The 19046-nt window shown below is 41.4% G+C and overlaps 1 pseudogene; it reads right to left on the reverse strand.

Annotated features, from left to right (window-relative positions):
* Positions 1-2027: 2027 nt before the first annotated feature.
* On the reverse strand, positions 2028-3338 carry LOC143536576 (cytochrome P450 CYP736A12 pseudogene; annotated as a pseudogene).
* Positions 3339-19046: the final 15708 nt, after the last annotated feature.

The raw sequence follows: 19046 nt of genomic DNA on the forward strand, positions 1-19046 counted from the left end.
CGCGCAGATGTGATACGCGTGAGCATATGTGATGCGTGAGCATATGTGATGCCTGAGCATGTGATGCATGAGCATATGTGATATGCGTGAGCATATGTTATATGCGCCATGCGCATAGGTTTTGGCTTTGTGCCTTCATAATGTCTTGATTTCAAGCCTCTTGTCTATATCTTGTGGGTTGACCCGCCTCGCTCGGTGTTGAGGCGGGTACATACCTCTTCAAGCCCCCCCAGTCTAATGTGTGTCTTGTCTCGCGCGAGCGAGGTAAGATAGATATTAGACTTAATAGTTTGCTCTTTTAATAGGGTTTTGTCTTTTTCTTCTTATTACTCATCGTTGCGCGAAAATCTATCCTTTTGGTTGAAACGAATCGTCCATGTACGTGGTTGGTTGTTGCTGACATGCGTCAGTGATGGAGACGTGTCAGACTTTTCGTGTGCTCGAGGTGCTACAGTTGCCTTTCATGTCCCCTCACATAGTGTCAGGAACACGTGTCGCGCTCGCGTTGGTCCGTACCTGCGAGTGGTGGCGCGTGAACTCTGGCAGCACCTGTATCGTTTCTTTTCGTGTCCCCTCACACAGTGTCAGGGACACGTGTCGCGCTCGCGTTGGCTTACACCTGCGAGTGGTGGCGCGTGAAGTCCGATCAGTACCAAATTTTCTCTCTCCTGGGCCTATAAAAGCAAGCCCTTAGAGTTTTTTTTCTTCATCTTCTTTGTTGTTTATTCGAGGCTTTCCTTTCTTTCATTCTACTCCGATTACCTATCTTCTGCTTCCAGATCTGTGTTCTTCAGAAGCATCCTTTGTCCGTTTTTACAGTTGTATGTCTGATAGCTCAGATAACACAATCTACTTTCCTCGGGTGTGATTATGCTATTTCACCGATGGTTCTCTGGGATCTGGGTTCTTCCACCTACAAAATGAACAACACCGTAAACTTACCCCTCAGAAAGGGACAGAGGGGTCCTCTTTGGGGTAACCCTCCGGTGTGAGAATAAGAATTTGTAGGAGAAGATAATAATATATGAGTAAGGAAATTGGAGTGTATTGCTTAATATAGCTGAATACTGTGTAATTGAGTGTGTCTCTCCTTGTGGAGTTGATGTGGTATTTATAGTGCTAGGGTTTCCACTGATTGGGCTCAGACCCAGTTAGGGCCTTGTTGGCCTCCTCCAATTGCTTTGCGCCACGTGTCCTTGGGACACCTGGTGCTTTTTCATTGGTTATAGTCACGTGGTAGCACATGGGTTTTGCTGAGTTGTCCACCTTTCATTGGCAGCTGTCAACATCAGCATATTCTTATTCCTCAAAAAGATACCTTCTGGAAGGTTGTCTGACGTGCACAATCAAGGTTGCCCTAATCCTGATTTGGATAAGGACGAGGTTGATTATGTGCATGTGTGATACGCGCCTATCCTGAGGATGCGCGAGGTCTTCTCTTTATTCTCATGCGCAGATGTTTCATGCGCAGATGTGATATGCACAAGCATGTGATATGCGCCACGCGCGGATGCGCCACGCGCAGATGTGATACGCGTGAGCATATGTGATGCGTGAGCATATGTGATGCCTGAGCATGTGATGCATGAGCATATGTGATATGCGTGAGCATATGTTATATGCGCCATGCGCATAGGTTTTGGCTTTGTGCCTTCATAATGTCTTGATTTCAAGCCTCTTGTCTATATCTTGTGGGTTGACCCGCCTCGCTCGGTGTTGAGGCGGGTACATACCTCTTCAGGAAACGTATATGAATTCAAGAATAAAAAGATATGCATATTCACTATTATTTCATCATATTCTTTTTTGTTACAACAAAACGATATGCTTATTCATTAGTATTTCATGATATTCTTCTTTTTTATCTATATAACAAAGCGTTTATATTATTAAAAGATGATGGTTAGAAAAAGCTAACCAGACATCACAAAATTAACCTTACACGAAAATAAATGGGATTTGAATTCACTCGGTACAAGAAAGATTATTTTCTTATTTCATCATATTCTGGAGTCCATTAGTGTTGTTTATAGGCGATAAGTTGGTGTAGCTAGTAAGGGCTTAGCTCTCGTCATGCTTAAACCAAACCTCTCACTCATGTCTAAATCAGCTGGTAACATACCATTTGGTAGATCCCAGTTAAATGAATGAACCAAATTGGAAACAACCAAACCAATGTTAACTAATCCCAGATTCATTCCAGGACATCCTCTTCTACCGGATCCAAATGGGATAAGCTCAAAATCTTGTCCACGAAGGTCAACAACTTTGTCAAGAAATCTTTCTGGAAAAAACTCGTCCCAATTATCGGACCAAACTTTGGAGTCACGTCCAAATGCCCAAAAGTTAACCAGAATTAGTGTCTCCTTGGGTATGTTATAACCATTAATCACTACATCTTTCACAGATTTTCGTGGAACCAGTAATGGTGCGGTTGGATATAATCGAAACGTTTCCTTTATTACCATGTTTAAGTAACACAACTTTGGCAGATCACTCTCATCCACGAATGTCTTATTTCCAACAACTTCTTTTAGCTCTTGTCGAAGCTTCTTCATAACTCGAGGATGTCGAATGAGGGCAGATAAAACCCATTCAATAGAAGTTGTTGAAGCATCAGCTGTACCAACTATCAGATCAACTAGAACTGCTTTCAGACTTGTCCTATCAATGGAATGGGATATGTCGTTGGTCGTATTCGAATGCTGGGAGTTTATTGACAATATGGCGTCAGTAAAATCCCTTTCATGAGGTTCGTGAATCCTGGTATGAGTGTCTTGTTCGTGGTCAGCGATTATGGACTCAAGCATATCATCAAATCCCTTGCCTAAGGACTTAGTGCGCCGATTCAAACCTTAGGACAAAAAATACAAAACAGATTAGAAAGTCATTAGATATATAGTACAAGTACTACAAAAGCAGTTGTTGGCTTGTTGCCACTAACGATGTTACCTAGTTACCGTATAGTTTTTTTTTTGTTTATTAACCTACGAACTGTACATTCTAGTGTTGCGATATGTATTTCTCATTATAATACAATATTATGATTTATGACTATAATTCTTATGTGTTTTTGGCTCCTTTCATATGCCATGACTGCCTTGTGTGCACATGATGATAATATGCAATGTTTAAAGGAACATTTAAAAAGGTTGATAACCTATTAAAGCATGGCTATAACTTATAAGAAGTACTCTGAAAGACAGCTGCTTTTCCACCGTTTTCGCACCACAACCTTGCCTGTTGCCCCACCGCCATGCTGCTTTTCCCCCGTTTTCACACCAAACTCCGTCTTCATTGTCGTTGTCGGGTTCGGTTTCCGAACTTTTGGTGGCCATGGCTGTTGTGCTGACGACCGTTGCCGGGTTCTTTTTAGAACCCTTGTCGACGGTGATCTTTTTTGGCGGTGGCGGCTTTCCTATGTTGGAGTCAGGTTCCGTTTAGGATCCCTGGGCGATGGCTATGGAAGGACGACAATGGCAGTGCTTATTGTTTATGGCGGTGGCCGATTTTGTATCTTAATTAATTTGTACCTGTTTGGAAAATTTTTTGTGTAAATTTAATTTTGAATTCTTTAATATTATATAATTAGTTGAAACACCTTTAATTTAGTCAAGGCCATTTAACATGTCATTAAGTTTTGGCCAAAACTTAAATACATTGTTTATGTTGATTGGAGTGTTTCAATTTTTACATTAATGATGGTTGAATTGTTTCAACTTTCTAGTAGTATAAATATCAAGGGAGCTACTTGATTGTAGACATAAAAACACAAAATAGCACATTCTCTCTTGTGTTTTCTACAACTTTTTCCCTAAAGAATTCCAACATTCTTGATCATCTTCATCATTTTCTTTAAGGTACTATTCGGATGCGAAAGCCCTCCCCGACAGTACATATTGCTTAGGCCGTTGTACCCTGGGAAACGAAACGGGGAGAGACCCGGAATTTGTTTTAAGGGCCCCGTGTAAAACACGATCCTCGGCCACAAAGACTACGACACCATTCTTCTTCTACGCCTTTCTTGCATTCAATTGTATTGTAATTTTGATTTTTTCCGGTTTAATTCGTATTGTAATATACTTGATTTCCTAGATAGGTTTGATTTCTTGTATTGTAATCATTTTATTAAAAGTGTTTTATTTTTATACGCGAACGGTTTCCTACAATCTTAAAACAATTTTTTTAAAAATCACCGTTCGTGTATTTAAAACATTCTCGTGTGACTCAAACTAGTTTTGTTTTACGCGTTTGTGTTTTTAAAAAACATTTTTTTTCCGTTTCTATTCAAAGGAGGGACTTTGTAGAAACGGAAGTCGGATACAATTCGGATTTTTTAACGCTAAACTCTTGGAAAAACCCATTGTTTGGTCCCTACAAAGTTGGACTTAGAACACCTTCGATGGGTTAATTCGAGAGCTCGGATTAAAAGGTTTTGCGTAACTTTAATTTAGTGGGAGCGACCACTATTAATATTTCCAAAAAACTAAATTAGCATAGTTTATTTTTCAGAAAAAATGGCATCATCGTCATCGAGCAACGTTACCGGTACGCCTTCGTCCGTTATGGTAGGAGCGACTACCATGGCTAATCACGATGAAAAACCCAAGAAGTTCTCGGGTTTGCACTTTAAACGGTGGCAACAGAAGATGTTCTTCTATTTGACCACCTTGAACCTTGCAAGGTTCTTGACAGAATCCGCTCCCCCAGCCACTAACGCGGAGGGGGAGACCGACACTCAAACTTTGAATGCGATAGATGCGTGGAAGCATTCGGATTCTTATGTCGAAACTATGTGTTAGATGGTTTAGTTGACAAGTTGTATAACGTGTACTCTTCAATAAAGACTGCCAAAGAATTATGGGAGTCTTTAGAGAAAAAGTATAATTACTTTTTGATCTGATAAATAATATCTCTAGCTTGCATTCTCGCTATTGGACTACATAAAGACCCCTTGGTTCTGGCAAACGGATCACAATTACAGTAACCTGGGAGCATAAACGGATGATGCGGGAACAAAGAAATTTGTTGTCGCCTGTTTCTTGGACTATAAAATGGTTGACCCAAAGACTGTAATTAGTCAAGTCCAAGAGTTGCAAGTTATACTTCACAACATCTTTGCTGAGGGAATGACACTTAGTGAGACATTTCAAGTGGCAGTGATGATTGAAAAATTGCCTCCTAGTTGGGTTGAGTTTAAGAATTATCTTAAACACAAGCGAAAGGAGATGACCATTGATGATCTTATTGTTCGACTTCGGATAGAAGAAGACAATAAGAGAGCACAAAAAGGTAGCCTAGTGGATGTTTCCGCCAAGGCTAACTTAGTCGAGTACGTTCAATCCTTCAAAGGGGGCAACAAGGGCAAAGGGAAAGCGAAAGTGGACCTTGGCGTGAAGAAAGGGGCTGTGAAAAAGAAGCCTCCACCTTTCCAAGGACCATGTTACAACTGTAACGAGATGGGGCACCGGACGAACCAGTGCAAGAAACCGAAGCGCGAGCGCGCGCATTTGGTGGACGAGGATGGCACTCCTCTCGTGGCGATAACTACCGAGGAAGCGGCTTTCATCGAGGAAGTCAACGTTGTAGGAGAAGCTCCCAAAGGGTGGTACGTTGACACCGGCGCGACCCGCCATGTTTGCGGCGACAAACAACTCTTTAAAAATTTTCAAAGAGGCGGCGGGTGACCAGAAGCTTTACATGGGGAATAAATCGACTGCGGACATCATGGGCAAATGCGATGTGGTCTTGGAGTGGACTTCAGGAAAGGAGCTCACGTTGGCGAAAGTTCTCTATGTTCCCGAGATTCGCAAGAATCTTGTCTCGAGATGGATGCTTAACAAGCACGGATTTCGCTTGGTGATTGAATCGGATAAATTTATTTTATCGAAAAATGGAATGTTTGTCGGCAGGGGCTATGCCAACAATGCTATGTTCAAATTGAATGTAATTGTTGTAAAAATTCTATGAATAAAATTACAACCTCTATTTACATGCTTGAGTCGTCAAATTCTAATTCTTGTGTTTGGCATGGTAGACTAGGACATGTAAATTTTAATTCAATTCGACGTTTAATTGAATTAAATAGCATTCCATGTTTTAAAATCAATTCAAAATATAAATGCGAAACATGTGTTGAATCCAAACTAACGAGAAAGCCTTTCAAATCGGTTCAACGAACAACCGAACTCCTTGATTTAATCCACACCGATGTGTGCGATTTAAAAGCCACTCCCACAAGAGGTGGAAATAAGTATTTCATCACATTCATTGATGATAGTACTCGGTATTTCTATGTATACTTACTTAAAAGTAAGGATGAAGCAATAGACAATTTTATCTTGTATAAAGATGAGGTTGAAAATCAACAAAAACGGAGAATAAAAACTTTGCGAAGTGATAGAGGTGGTGAATATGTTTCACCATTTGCGGAAATATGCGCAAAAAATGGCATAATACATGAGTGTACCCTACCTTATTCTCCACAATAAAATGGCATTGCGGAACAAAAGAACCGTACATTGAAAGAAATGATGAATGCCATGTTGATTAGCTCGGGCATGAGCTATGACTTGTGGGGGAAGGCTATTCTCTCGGCCAATTATATCTTGAATAAGATACCCCGCAAGAAAACGGACGTGACTCCGTATGATTTATGGAAGGATAAAAAAAACCTTCATACAAATACATTCGAGTGTGGGGGTGCCTTGCCAAGGTGAAAAGCACTAACGATAGGACCTAAAACCGTGGATTGTATATTAATTGGATATGCACAACATAGTAATGTGCATAGGTTTTTTGTACATGAGTCCAAGAATCCTAATGTACATGAAGGCACTATTGTTGAGTGGAGGACCAAAGAATTTTTCGAAAATGTGTTTCCCTGTTTAAGGAAAACACATGCGAGTTCATCAAGAACGGTTGATGAACCAAGTACATTAAGAGCAATTGATGAGACGGTTCACGATGAGAGACATGAATGACCCGAATTAAGGAAGGTAAGCTTAGACGAAGCAACCGACAATGGATTGAAAAATCTTTCGGTCCTGATTTCGTGAGCTACATGGTTAAGGGTGAGCCCAATACCTACCGCGAGATGGTTACCTCCGCGGAATCACCTCAATGGAAAGAAGCAATTAAGAACGAGATAGATTCTATATTGCAAAAATCATACTTGGGAGTTAGTAGATCTTCCGCCGGGTTGTAAACCCCTTGGATATCATTGGATATTCAAAAGGAAGATGAAAGCCGATGGAAGTATTGATAAATGCAAGGCAAGGTTAGTGATCAAAGGGTATAGACAAAAGGAAGGTCTAGACTATTTTGATACTTACTCGCCGGTCACGCGAATAACCTTAATAAGGTTGGTTCTTGCAATCGCGGCCTTATGAAATTTGGAAATTCACCAAATGGATGTAAAAATCGCATTTCTAAATGGCGATTTAGATGAAGAGATTTACATGGAGCAACCCAAGGGTTTCTCCGCCCCTAGGAAAAGAGAGCAAAGTATGTAAACTCGTCAAGTCATTGTATGGCTTGAAGCAAGCACCAAAACAGCGGCACTTAAAGTTTGATCATGTCATGCTTGACAATGGTTTCAAAATAAATGAGTTTGACAAATGTGTCTATGTAAAAGACACGCCTAGTGGTTACGTGATTTTATGCCTTTATGTAGATGACATGCTCATCATTAAGAGTAATGAGAACATGATTAATCTACAAAAGACATGCTGAAAGCAAGGTTTGACATGAAAGATTTGGGTCTTGCGGATGTGATTCTTGGGGTACAAATCACTAGAGCCCAAAATGGTCTTATCTTGAGTCAATCTCATTATGTGGATAAAATTCTTGAGAAATTCAATAAGGATGACACGCGTGTCGCGTCAACTCCAATTGATACGACCCACCATCTATCTAAAAATAGAGGCGAGGGTGTTGCTCAGTTAGAGTACTCAAGAATTATTGGTAGTCTAATATATCTTATGATATGTACTTGACCCGATCTAGCTTATGCCGTGAGTAGGCTAAATAGATATACTAGTAATTCGAGCGTGGAACATTGGAAAAGTATAACACGGGTTCTAAGGTACTTAAGATACACAAGAGACTATGGACTTCATTATAATCGAGATCCAGTTGTGATCGAAGGATACAGTGATGGAAATTAGATTTCGAATATGAAAGATTCTAAATCAACAAGTGGATATGTATTCACACTTGGTGGTGCAGCTATTGCTTGGAAGTCTTCTAAGCAAACGGTTATAGCTAGATTCACGATGGAATCGGAGTTTATCGCCTTGCATAAATGTGGTGAAGAGGCGGAATGGCTACGTCAATTTGTGGAAGATATTACAATATGGCCAAAGCCTTTGTCGGCTATTTGCATACATTGTGGCAGTCAATCAGCGATTGGTAGAGCCTATAGCGTGATATACAATGGCAAATCAAGGCATATTCGACGTAGACATAACACGGTACGACAACTACTCACAATAGGTGTTACCACAATTGACTATGTGAAGTCAAAAGATAACATTGCAGACCCGTTAACAAAAGGCTATCAAAGAGTTAGTTAACAAGTCGTCAAAAGGAATGGGACTAAAGCCCATGGGAAAAGGGGACATGAGGGAAACCTAACCTAGTTGACTAGATATCCCAAGATCTAGGTTCAATAGGACAACTTAATCATGAAACCAAGGGTGGTTACTGTGGGGGAGTACCCCAAACCAAACTAAAGGGCATTGCGTGTGTGCGCGTCCTAGTCCATTCCAATCAGTGACACATGTTGTAAGGATAAGCATAATAAAGGTTAATGATTTGTGGAAATCAACAAACCTATTGCTTTTAATGATTCGAGCGAGAATCACCTATGTGAGAGAGAACTAGGGTCGGTTCGAATGGATTTTGGGGTAAAAATCCTAGAGCTCTGGTAGAACCAAGCTAGTGTTTCAGGACCATAATAGGACACGACAGTGAGGGGTTGGCCAGACCAGGGAGAGTGTTGTGTGAAGTGTATTATGGGGGTATGTTCAAAGACATCGTGTCTACACACCGCTAGGAGACTAAGTATGCTTCACAAAGGAAGGTTCAAAGGGTAACACCTACTTATCCTGCAATGATCAACCGTTGAATTGAATCTAAGAAACTTGCATGTTGGATTGATCTCAATATGAAAATGAATGAGTTTTGTTTTCACATGTGGGGGATTGTTGGAAAATGTGTGGAAATGAATGAGTTTTATTTTCACATGTGGGGAATTGTTTGAAAATTTTTGTGTAAATAACATATTTTTAATTTTGAATTCTTTTATATTATATAATTAGTTGAAACACCTTTGATTTAGTCTGCCATTCAACATGTCATTAAGTTTTGGTCAAAACTTAAATGCATTGGTTAATATTGATTGGAGTGTTTTAATTTTTTCATTAATGATGGTTGAATGGTTTCAACTTTCTAGTAGTATAAATGTCAAGGGAGCTCCTTGGTTGTAGACACAAAAACACAAAATAACACATTCTCTCTTGTGTTTTCTACAAATTTCTCCCTAAAGAATTCCAACATTCTTGATCATCTTCATCATTTTCTTTAAGGTACTATTCGGGTGCGAGAGCCCTCCCCGGCAGTACATATTGCTTAGGTCGTTGTATACTGAGAAACAAAACGGGGAGAGACCCAGAATTTGTTTTAAGGGCCTCGTGTAAAACACGATCCTCGGCCACAAAGACTACGGCACCATTCTTCTTCTACACCTTTCTTGCATTATTTTATTTCAATTGTATTGTAATTTTGATTTTTTCGGGTGCAATTCGTATTGTAATTTACTTGCTTTTCTAGATAGGTTTGATTCCTTGTATAAAGTGTTTTATTTTTTATATGCGAACGGTTTTCTACAGTAACATGTATTATCTCTTGATGGTTATGTTTCCGATTTCGATTCTGGCTGTTGTCAGCGACGACGGTGGAAATTGGATGGTGGTGTTATGCAATGTCCGTAACTCTCTGTTTTTTTTAAGATCGACTGCTTGCTTTGTACTGCTAAGAGTTAGACGAAATTGTTATATAATAAATGACTTCTAATATGGAGAAGCACTAACTATTGAATGTTTTGGTTGTTTTTGTTTGAACCCTATTATGAGCTTCCATTGAATCTTTATAATGTGTTAATTACTTATGTTGGGATTTTGGGTTTGAAGATCTAATATAAGGAGCGAAGTCTTATCGTGGCTAGGCAAGATCGGATGGCATGGTCATGGACTATGCAACTGTGGTTTTGCAGCAGCCATTTCGATTCACAAGTTACGGATCTGAGCCTATGTGATTGGTATTCGGTTACACTTTCTACGTTACATTTCTTGCTGCTTAATGTCCAACAGGTCATGAATACATGTGTATTTTGCTAATTGGGCTTTCAGTTTAATGGTTTGTTGGTTTAAAGTTAATTGTCGGGATCGGATTCGGAACCATTGGTGGAGGTGAAGATGGTTGCAATTGCTGTTGTGGTGGGCAATTGTATCTTTGCCGAGTTCCGACTGGAACCCTAGGCGGCCATGAAGTGGTGATGGGCGATTTTCGGTGCTCTATCTCAATGATGGTGAATGTATGGTTACTTGAGAAGTGTTCAGATATAGATTTGATTGTTTTTTCGTTACTGATGAATATAGACCCCATCTTTTTTTAGGGTGTTGAAGGCTATGATGATGGGCCTCGGCTCATCTGAGCCGCGATTTATTCGCTATGTTATAGCTTTTTTCTCAATGATGGTCAACGTAGGGTCACCCGAGAGGTGTTTGAATGTTGACTCGATGGTTTTTTCGTTGCTAATGAATATAATACTATCTATTTTGGGTGTTAAGGCTATGATGATGGACCCAGGTTCATTTGAGGCGTGATTTATTCTCTATGTTAATCAACGACTGATTACGTGGTAACATATACACCGTTCTGAAACGCGCAGTGCGCATACTGATTGTTTGCAGGTTTATTTCAAGTGCTGTTGTGCTTTTAATATTTTATTGGGAAATTTAATATTTATGTTATTATTTGTTGTTTTCATTTGCAGTGTTGTGTTTCACTATGCAAGCAAGAGATTTGGTGATGGATTTGAGGATTTCGATTTGGTCCAGGTGCAGAGGTGAATAACAAATTGCCAATTAGTTATTGTTTTGTCAATAGTTAATTATACATGGTAATTGACTAATTGTTGGATCACAAAACAGGCTGGTATAAGCACCAGTAGGAGTCATGCGCATGGGCCCGTACGAGTTGAAGGATTGCTTACAGCGCACGTATTATTGTTCATGTTTACAATTTGCATTTGACAACAAAGTTAATGAGCCGATGTAATATGCTTTTTTGATTTTAGAATCGTTAAGAGAGGAAGCGGACTTGTGGTGGATAATGATAAAGCGCCTGTGTATACTAATCTTAAGCGCTGTTTTACAAACCCCTACCCTTGCAATGGGAAATCATATGGCTTCAAATTCATGAATTTGTAAATAGTATTAATGTAATGATAGTAAGAAATTATTTGTTTTGTAGATCCCTACAAAGTCTGTAGTGGGGTGTGTTCCCCGTCCATTTCAGCAAGAAAATGCCCTCACGTCGCTATGGGGTGGGGCGTCTTACGCAAACCTGAGCTCTGATGTTTCGTGGAGATTGCATTTGGGTGTTTTGCTTTCTGATTTGGTGGTTGGTATACAGGTTGTTGCTTAGCTACTGCTGTCAAAAAAATGCAGTTTTAGCTACGCGTTAGTGTTGTTAAAAATGTAGGTTTTTGCTGCATTTTGTTGCTGTCAACAGGTGCAGTTTACCTGCATTTTAATGTTGTCCAAAAGTGCAGTTAATGCTGTCAAGAATGCAATTTTAGTAGGGCAGTTTTGCAGCATTTTATTGTTGTAAAAAATGCAGGCATCTGCATTTTATTGCTGTCAAGCAGTGTGAATTTTAATGTGTTTTGTTGCTATCAAAGCATGGTGTTTACTGTGTTCCGTTGTCAAAAGAAATAACCATGACCTAACCTTGATGATTTTTGTGATTAAAATAGGTTAAGTGAAATGAAACAAACAAAATTAGGTTTTTAGTTTATTGACATAACAATTGTTCGTTAACTAAACAATGTGCAATTTATTCTAATTATACGTTTCAAATTTGTATGTAATTCATGTAATAATTCATTATGTTAAATCTTGATTGTGTACAAAGGATGTAGCAGAGATACAAAAGTGTTTAAAGATGTGGATTTTTTGAAAGAAATAAATTTACAGGTATTAAAATTAAATTGGTCGTCTGGGTCAAGATGGAGTTTTCAGTCAAATTGAAATTTTGGTTGAGGTTTACTATTTTTATTAAAATTGATTTCTAGGCATTGTTGACGAGAAAGTCAGAGTTGGGTATAGTAATAAGCGACGAATGTAGTTGGATCACTAGATGATGTTCAATAAGAATTTACTAGGGTTGAGCACGGTTCGGTTCGGTTCAGTTCGGTTATTAGGCGAAACCGAAACCGAAGTATGTTGGACTCGTTATGCCCAAGACACATGTTTTTATTGATGTGGCTAGTACGTCATGATCCAAGTCGGGTCATACCCAATAACAAGCTAGACAAACACCAACAATATTCGTTTATAGATGATATGATCATAACAAATGAATATTAACACTTGAGTTATTTAGAAAAGGGGTTTCTAAATAAAATGTACTTGTGTAGTAAATAAATCATATGGATGATTTATACTTTGAGAAAGAGTATTCCATATTGTTGTTTAAAGAGGTTAAGTAACAATATGTCAAGCATGTTACCTATATTGTGTTATTTTGGGAAATAACACAATTGAGTTTTATGATATAAAAGATAAAAATAATAATAATAATTAAAGGATGAAAGCCCCCCCCCCCCCCCCCCCTCCCCTTTCTTGATTGGATTATTTTATTATTATTATCTAGTTAGTGGAGGCATGCAAAGCTCTTGATTGGAGGACTTGGGTTTTATATCCATCTTTCCTTACTCTTTCATTGTAAGACACATACACAACACAAGTAACATAGGATTTTTCTCTCTTCCTTTACTCTCTTGGAGGGCCAAGAGCAAGAACACAAAAAAGGGAACAATAGAGGAAAAATCCTCTGCTCGAGCTTCCTCTCTTCCTCTCTTTGGATTCGGCCAAGAGCAAGGGCAAGAAGGAGGTGAAATCAAGTATAAATCCTAGCTACAAAGGGTGCTTGTTGGATGCTTGGGGTATGCAAGCTTGAGGAGCATCTCCATTGAAGCTCTAGCCTTCTTCATCATCATCTCCTTCCTCTTCCTTGGATTTGAAAGGTAGCTTTAACATGCATGTACTTATAGTGACATGCATGTGTTAGATAATATGTATTTCGTATTTGGATCCGGCTTGGGTTTTGCTTGTGTAAAATTGGTTTTATACATACTTTATTAAAAAGATTTAAAACTTATTTCCGCTATGTTTTTGGTAAAATATGGATTTTATCACTTTGATAATCTTGTTAAAACCCAACAAAGTAATCGTTTATTTGAATATACAAACCGTTCGGTTTTTGGTTTTCTAGTTTTTCGGTTTTTGGTTAATTTGGTTTCGGTTCGGTTATTTTTTATTTTTTTTCAATTATATGCTGACATTGAAAAAAAAATTAAAAAATGAAAATGCATAATTTAAGTTTGTATAAGAATGTGTTAGAGTACCACAGTCCACATATATATTGAATTCAGAAAACAAAAATAGGCATGTGTTACGTAGAATATACGAATACAAAGTTGCTAAATATAGTTTAAAATTAAAAAACATTAAAAGTTTAGTCACATTCTTCATTTATCATCTTATTTATTTATCTTAAAAGTTTAATCTATTTCTCATCATCTTGATAATCTTTATCATCATCAATCGGTTCGGTTCAGTTTTTTTCGGTTTTTAAAAATTAGATAACCGAATCGAAATTGAAATTTCGGTTTTCAAAAAAACAAAAAATTAACTGTCGATTAATGCTTCGGTTTGCTTTTTTCGATGCGGTGTTTTCGGTTTTCGGTTTTCTGCTCACCCCTAAAATATACGGTATAGTGGAACGAAACATTATTTTAGGGCTCAAACTATAATTAGAAGACAGTTTAAAAATTGTTGGGTGGAGAGTTAGAAGTTATATGAAAATTTTTAATTAATTAGGACTATGATATCAACCAAAGATGGTTTCATCTTTCTATAAAACAAAAAACAATGAACAGAAAGCATTGCCTCCTAGCAGCAATGAGTTGTGTTTTCTCTAGGTGTCTGCGAAAATAGGGCGGAACCATGAGAACCAACTATCTGACTGTTATGGACTGAAACCATTGCAAGGTATGGGACTTGTCCCACATCGGTTGTATGGGCAACTGATGTGGGCTCTATAAGCCAAATTGGTTCCCTCACCTAGCAGACTAGCTTGGGGTTGAGTTCTTAGTTTGGCTTGTAAAATTGGTATCATAGCCAACCTCGGAGTGGTGGCCCGCGGATTGGTGGCATGAAGGAAGTCAGCCGGGACCAACGAGGACTTGGAATGGTGGCCCACGGAGTGGTGGCCTGGAGTGAGCCAGCCGTGACCAACGTGGGCGTAACCAATGAGGACGTTGGCCCTTAAGGAGGGTGTATTGTTGTGGACTGAAACCATTGCAAGGTATGAGACTTGTCTCACATCGGTTGTATGGACAACTGATGTGGGCTTTATATGCCAAATGAGTTCCCTTACCTATCAGACTAATCTTTTGGGTTGAGTTCTTCTGTTTGGCTTGTAACATTGGGACTCGTCCCACATCGGTTGTATGGACAACTGATGTGGGGTTTATAAGCCAAATGGGTTCCCTCACCTATCAGACTAGTCTTTTAGGTTGAGTTCTTCTGTTTGGTTTGTAACATTGGTATCAGAGCCAACCTCGGAGTGGTGGCCCGCGGAGTGGTGACCTGAAGGAAGTCAGCCGTGACCAACGTGGCCGTGACCAACGGGCCCTTACGGAGGGTGTATTGTTATGGACTGAAACCATTGGAAGGTATGGGACTTGTCTCACATCGGTTGTATAGGCAACTGGTGTGGGCTTTATAAGCCAAATGGATTCCCTCACCTATTATACTAGTCTTTTGGGTTGAGTTCTTCAGTTTGGCTTGTAACATTGGGACTTGTCCCACATCGGTTGTATGGGCAACTGATGTGGAGTTTATAAGCCTAATGAGTTCCCTCACCTATCAGACTAATCTTTTGGGTTGAATTCTTCTGTTTGGTTTGTAACACTAACCCACCACAAATGTATCCAAAATGTGGTCATGTTGAGCTCTCTTAATACATTTGACGTGCTCCACTACAACGTAATGGGTTATTGAAGAGGTAGGTCCCAGCAGAGCCCAGTTGGACCCGCAAGACTCACCTTGAACAGGGACGTCTGCGCAATGACCAACTGCTCCAGCAGGACCCACTATGCTCAAAGAACCTTACGCGCAGTACGCCAGCTGTACCCGCAGGGAAAGCCTCCCAATGGTGAAGTACCCCGCCTGTTCCCGCAGCTGCGGATACAAGCCATCAGGGAAGGCTACCCGCACTAACAGCAAAGCTACACGCACAAGGCATTAGCTACTTCAGTAGTCACATGAAGGAATGAGCAAGGCGGGAATACTCCCAAGTGAGCCAGTCCATATGCTTCTGGAAGGTCTTTCGTACTATACCTACTAAGGTATGGGCGGAACAGACAAATTGACCAGAGCAGCCCATGAACCAATCACAGGGTGACAGCTCACCGACAACAATACGAGGAGGAGCACCCTCTAGTACTGTTTGTCACTATTAGCCGCTGCCTACTCACCAACCCTTACGAGGGGACGTGTGTAGCCTACAGTTGGTGGAACAGTGCGTAGCCGGCAGTAAAGGAACAGTATACAGCCGACCTTTACTGTTGGCCGTAGCCTACCCACCAACCAGCATGGCCTGTGCGTAGTCCACTGTTGGTGAAACAGGAATACTATTCAGCCGGCAGTACCTTCTAGGAAACCTACCTTCGGCTATAAATACTCCAACACCTTGGAATGGTAAGGGCATCTGATATCTCAATCTTGTCTAGCAATCTCTTAATATACACTTATATTCAGAGCAATCTAGTCTGATTCTCACGCCGGAGGGTGGTCACAAGGAGGAACCCCCCCTTCTCAGTGACAAGCTTACGGTGTCTGTTTTGCAGGTCTCCTGAAGAACAACCTTCTCTGCTGGACCTCATCCCCGTGGGAAACATTACTTAACCCCCAGATTATCTATAATCTGTCCAGGGTTCACTTAGTGTTTCTTCATTGGCGCCATCCGTGCATAAAAGCTAGAACTAATTTAGTTTTTTCAAAATTTCTGAAGAAATGGTTAACGTTACTCCGGTCCCAAGGCCAGTAACCGACCAAGAAACCCCGGTAACCACAACCCCAGCAACTGGGGGGAACACCGGCGGTTATACAAATCTTACGAACACTACCCCGACTACCCAAGCCGGGGCAAGTGCAGTAAATGTTCCACTGGGGTTCACTGATGACCAGTTGGAAAAACGAACAAGGGTCCCTCGTCAAACACTAGATCAAGTGAAGGCGTGGGCCGAAGCACGTCAAAGAGAGTTCCAAGCTGAATTGGACGAACGCTTGCGTTCAGTTCAACAGGCTGACGAATTCGGCAGTACTCGCCAACACCTCAATATGAACAGTGAGTGCGAGTACTCAGACGACGAGAGGGAAGAATCCGATACCGACGCAAACCCTCGCCATAAGGCGAAAGGGAAGCGTAAGGAAACGGACTTCCAACCAAAAAGGAATTTTGGGGAAGCTTTTAAACCAACAAATGCGGAGAGAAACCCGCGTGACTTCTCCAAAACCTTTAGACCAACTGCTACAAATGCAGGAAAGTCAAAATTTGCAAGGGACATTGCGGAAGCAATCGCCCCGAGAAGTGCCAAACAAATGTCCAACATTGGCACTTATGATGGTCTATCCGACCCAGACGACCATTTGAACAGGTTCATTGCGGGGGCTACCGTCAGTAACTGGACGGAACCCACGTGGTGTTACATGTTCCAGATGACTCTGGTCGGAGCGGCCAGGGCATGGTTCGATCGTTTACCGGTCCACCACATATATGACTGGGCGGACTTTCAGAACAAGTTCAGCCAGCACTTCAGCCAACAGAGGAAATACACTGAAGAACAGTGGACGATCCTCAACTGCGTTAGAGAAGAGGATGAATCTTTACTAGACTTCATCACCCGCTTCAACTCCAAAAAGCTAAGTCTCGGCAACATAAGTGAAGATCTGGTTCGCGCCGCTTTTATCCAAGGCGCCGAATACCCAGAGCTTATCCGCACATTGACGGGTAACGATGGCATGCCATCAACATGGGATGCCATCATGACGGCGGCAAAGCGCTTTGCCGAGACGGAAAAGCAACTGGGAAGGGATCTTCCCCAGAGTACACACCTCTACACGCAGAGGACAAGAGAGAACAATGTTCGGATCGCCCGGCAGAACAAAAAGAGGAAGCTAGGTATCTGGCAGTCAAGGGTAAACTTTGACACCTCATCCAGCTCTCACCCTCTTGTTAGCGGAAGAAATCACACACACCCTTCAAGCCAAAAGCACCGGTGGACGCCACTCACCAAAAGCGTCACGGAGATATTTGCCACTGAAAAGCTACCGTGGCCAAAAGCTCCAATGATCCGGCAGCGACCTAATGCGGATCAAAGCAAATCCTGTGACTTCCACGGGACAAAAGGTCATGGTACGGAAGAGTGTACATCCTTCAAGGATATTGTTGAAGCATTCGTCAAGGATGGAAGACTGGCACACCTGGTGGCATCAATCAAGAAGGGAGGACGGAACGACAACCGGTACCGAGGCAACGGACGAAAGCACGTTGACATCAGCATCAACATGGTTCATGGCAATATCAGAGGAAGAAAAAGGCGAACGATAGAACCATGTGCGTGGAAGGAAGCTGAGGTGCGCTTCCCGCGAGTGCCAGGAGGACCCAGCAAAGAAGGCCCTATCATCATCAAAAGCCAGCTGGGGCACTACATCACCTCCCGCACTCTTGCTGACAACGGCGCCTCGTCTACGGTGATGTACAGGCAGTTCTTCGACAAGCTAGATGATGAGGACAAGGAACGCCTGGAAACGATCTGCGCCTCGATGGAAGGGTTTGATGGCAGCACAAACACCCCCCTGGGTATCCTATCTTTCCCCGTCACTCTTACGGACGGGAAACACTCCCGCACAGAAGATGTGGACTTTGTCGTGATGAGGAAGCCACACCACACATACGACATTCTCTTCGGGAGAGACGGGATGGCAAGATTCAACGCCGTGGTATCCTCAGTCCACGACATGATGGGATGGCCAACAGCTGAGGGTGTAGCGACGATCACCGGCATTCCCCAGGTATGCATCGCATCTGTCTCATCTAAACCCAAACCAAAGATGGCTAAACCGACCATCACCGAACCAGAAAAATGGGCCTTCAATGGCAAGTACCCAGACCAGGCCGTCACCATTGGCCCGACAATTGTTGGTCCCACACGCACCTTACTCAAGCGCCTATTACAAAAAAACGCTGACATCTTCGCGTGGACACCAGCTGACATGACTGGTGTGCCCCGAAGTAAGGCAGAGCATAAGCTCAAATGCGATCCGGCTGTTACGCCGATCGTACAAAAGCACAGAGTAATGGGGCCAGAACAAACTAACGCGTGTAGAACCCAAGTCAAGGAACTCCTTGACGCATGCATCATACGCGTTAGTAGATATCAAACTTGGGTTGCAAATCCCGTTATGGTACCGAAGAATAACAAACAATGGCGCATGTGCATAGATTTCAAGGACTTGAACAAAGCATGCCCCAAAGATTGTTATCCGTTACCCGAAATTGATCTTAAGGTGGACTCGCTGGCACCGTTCCGCCTTAAATGCTTCCTGGATGCGTATAAGGGGTACCATCAAATACACATGGCCGTTGATGATCAGGACAAAACCGCTTTTCGGACGCCCGATGGCACA

Source organism: Bidens hawaiensis, unplaced genomic scaffold (assembly GCF_021521415.1).
Source record: "Bidens hawaiensis isolate Kalapana, Puna unplaced genomic scaffold, B.hawaiensis_p1.1 tig00010817_1, whole genome shotgun sequence".
Taxonomy (NCBI): Eukaryota; Viridiplantae; Streptophyta; class Magnoliopsida; order Asterales; family Asteraceae; genus Bidens; species Bidens hawaiensis.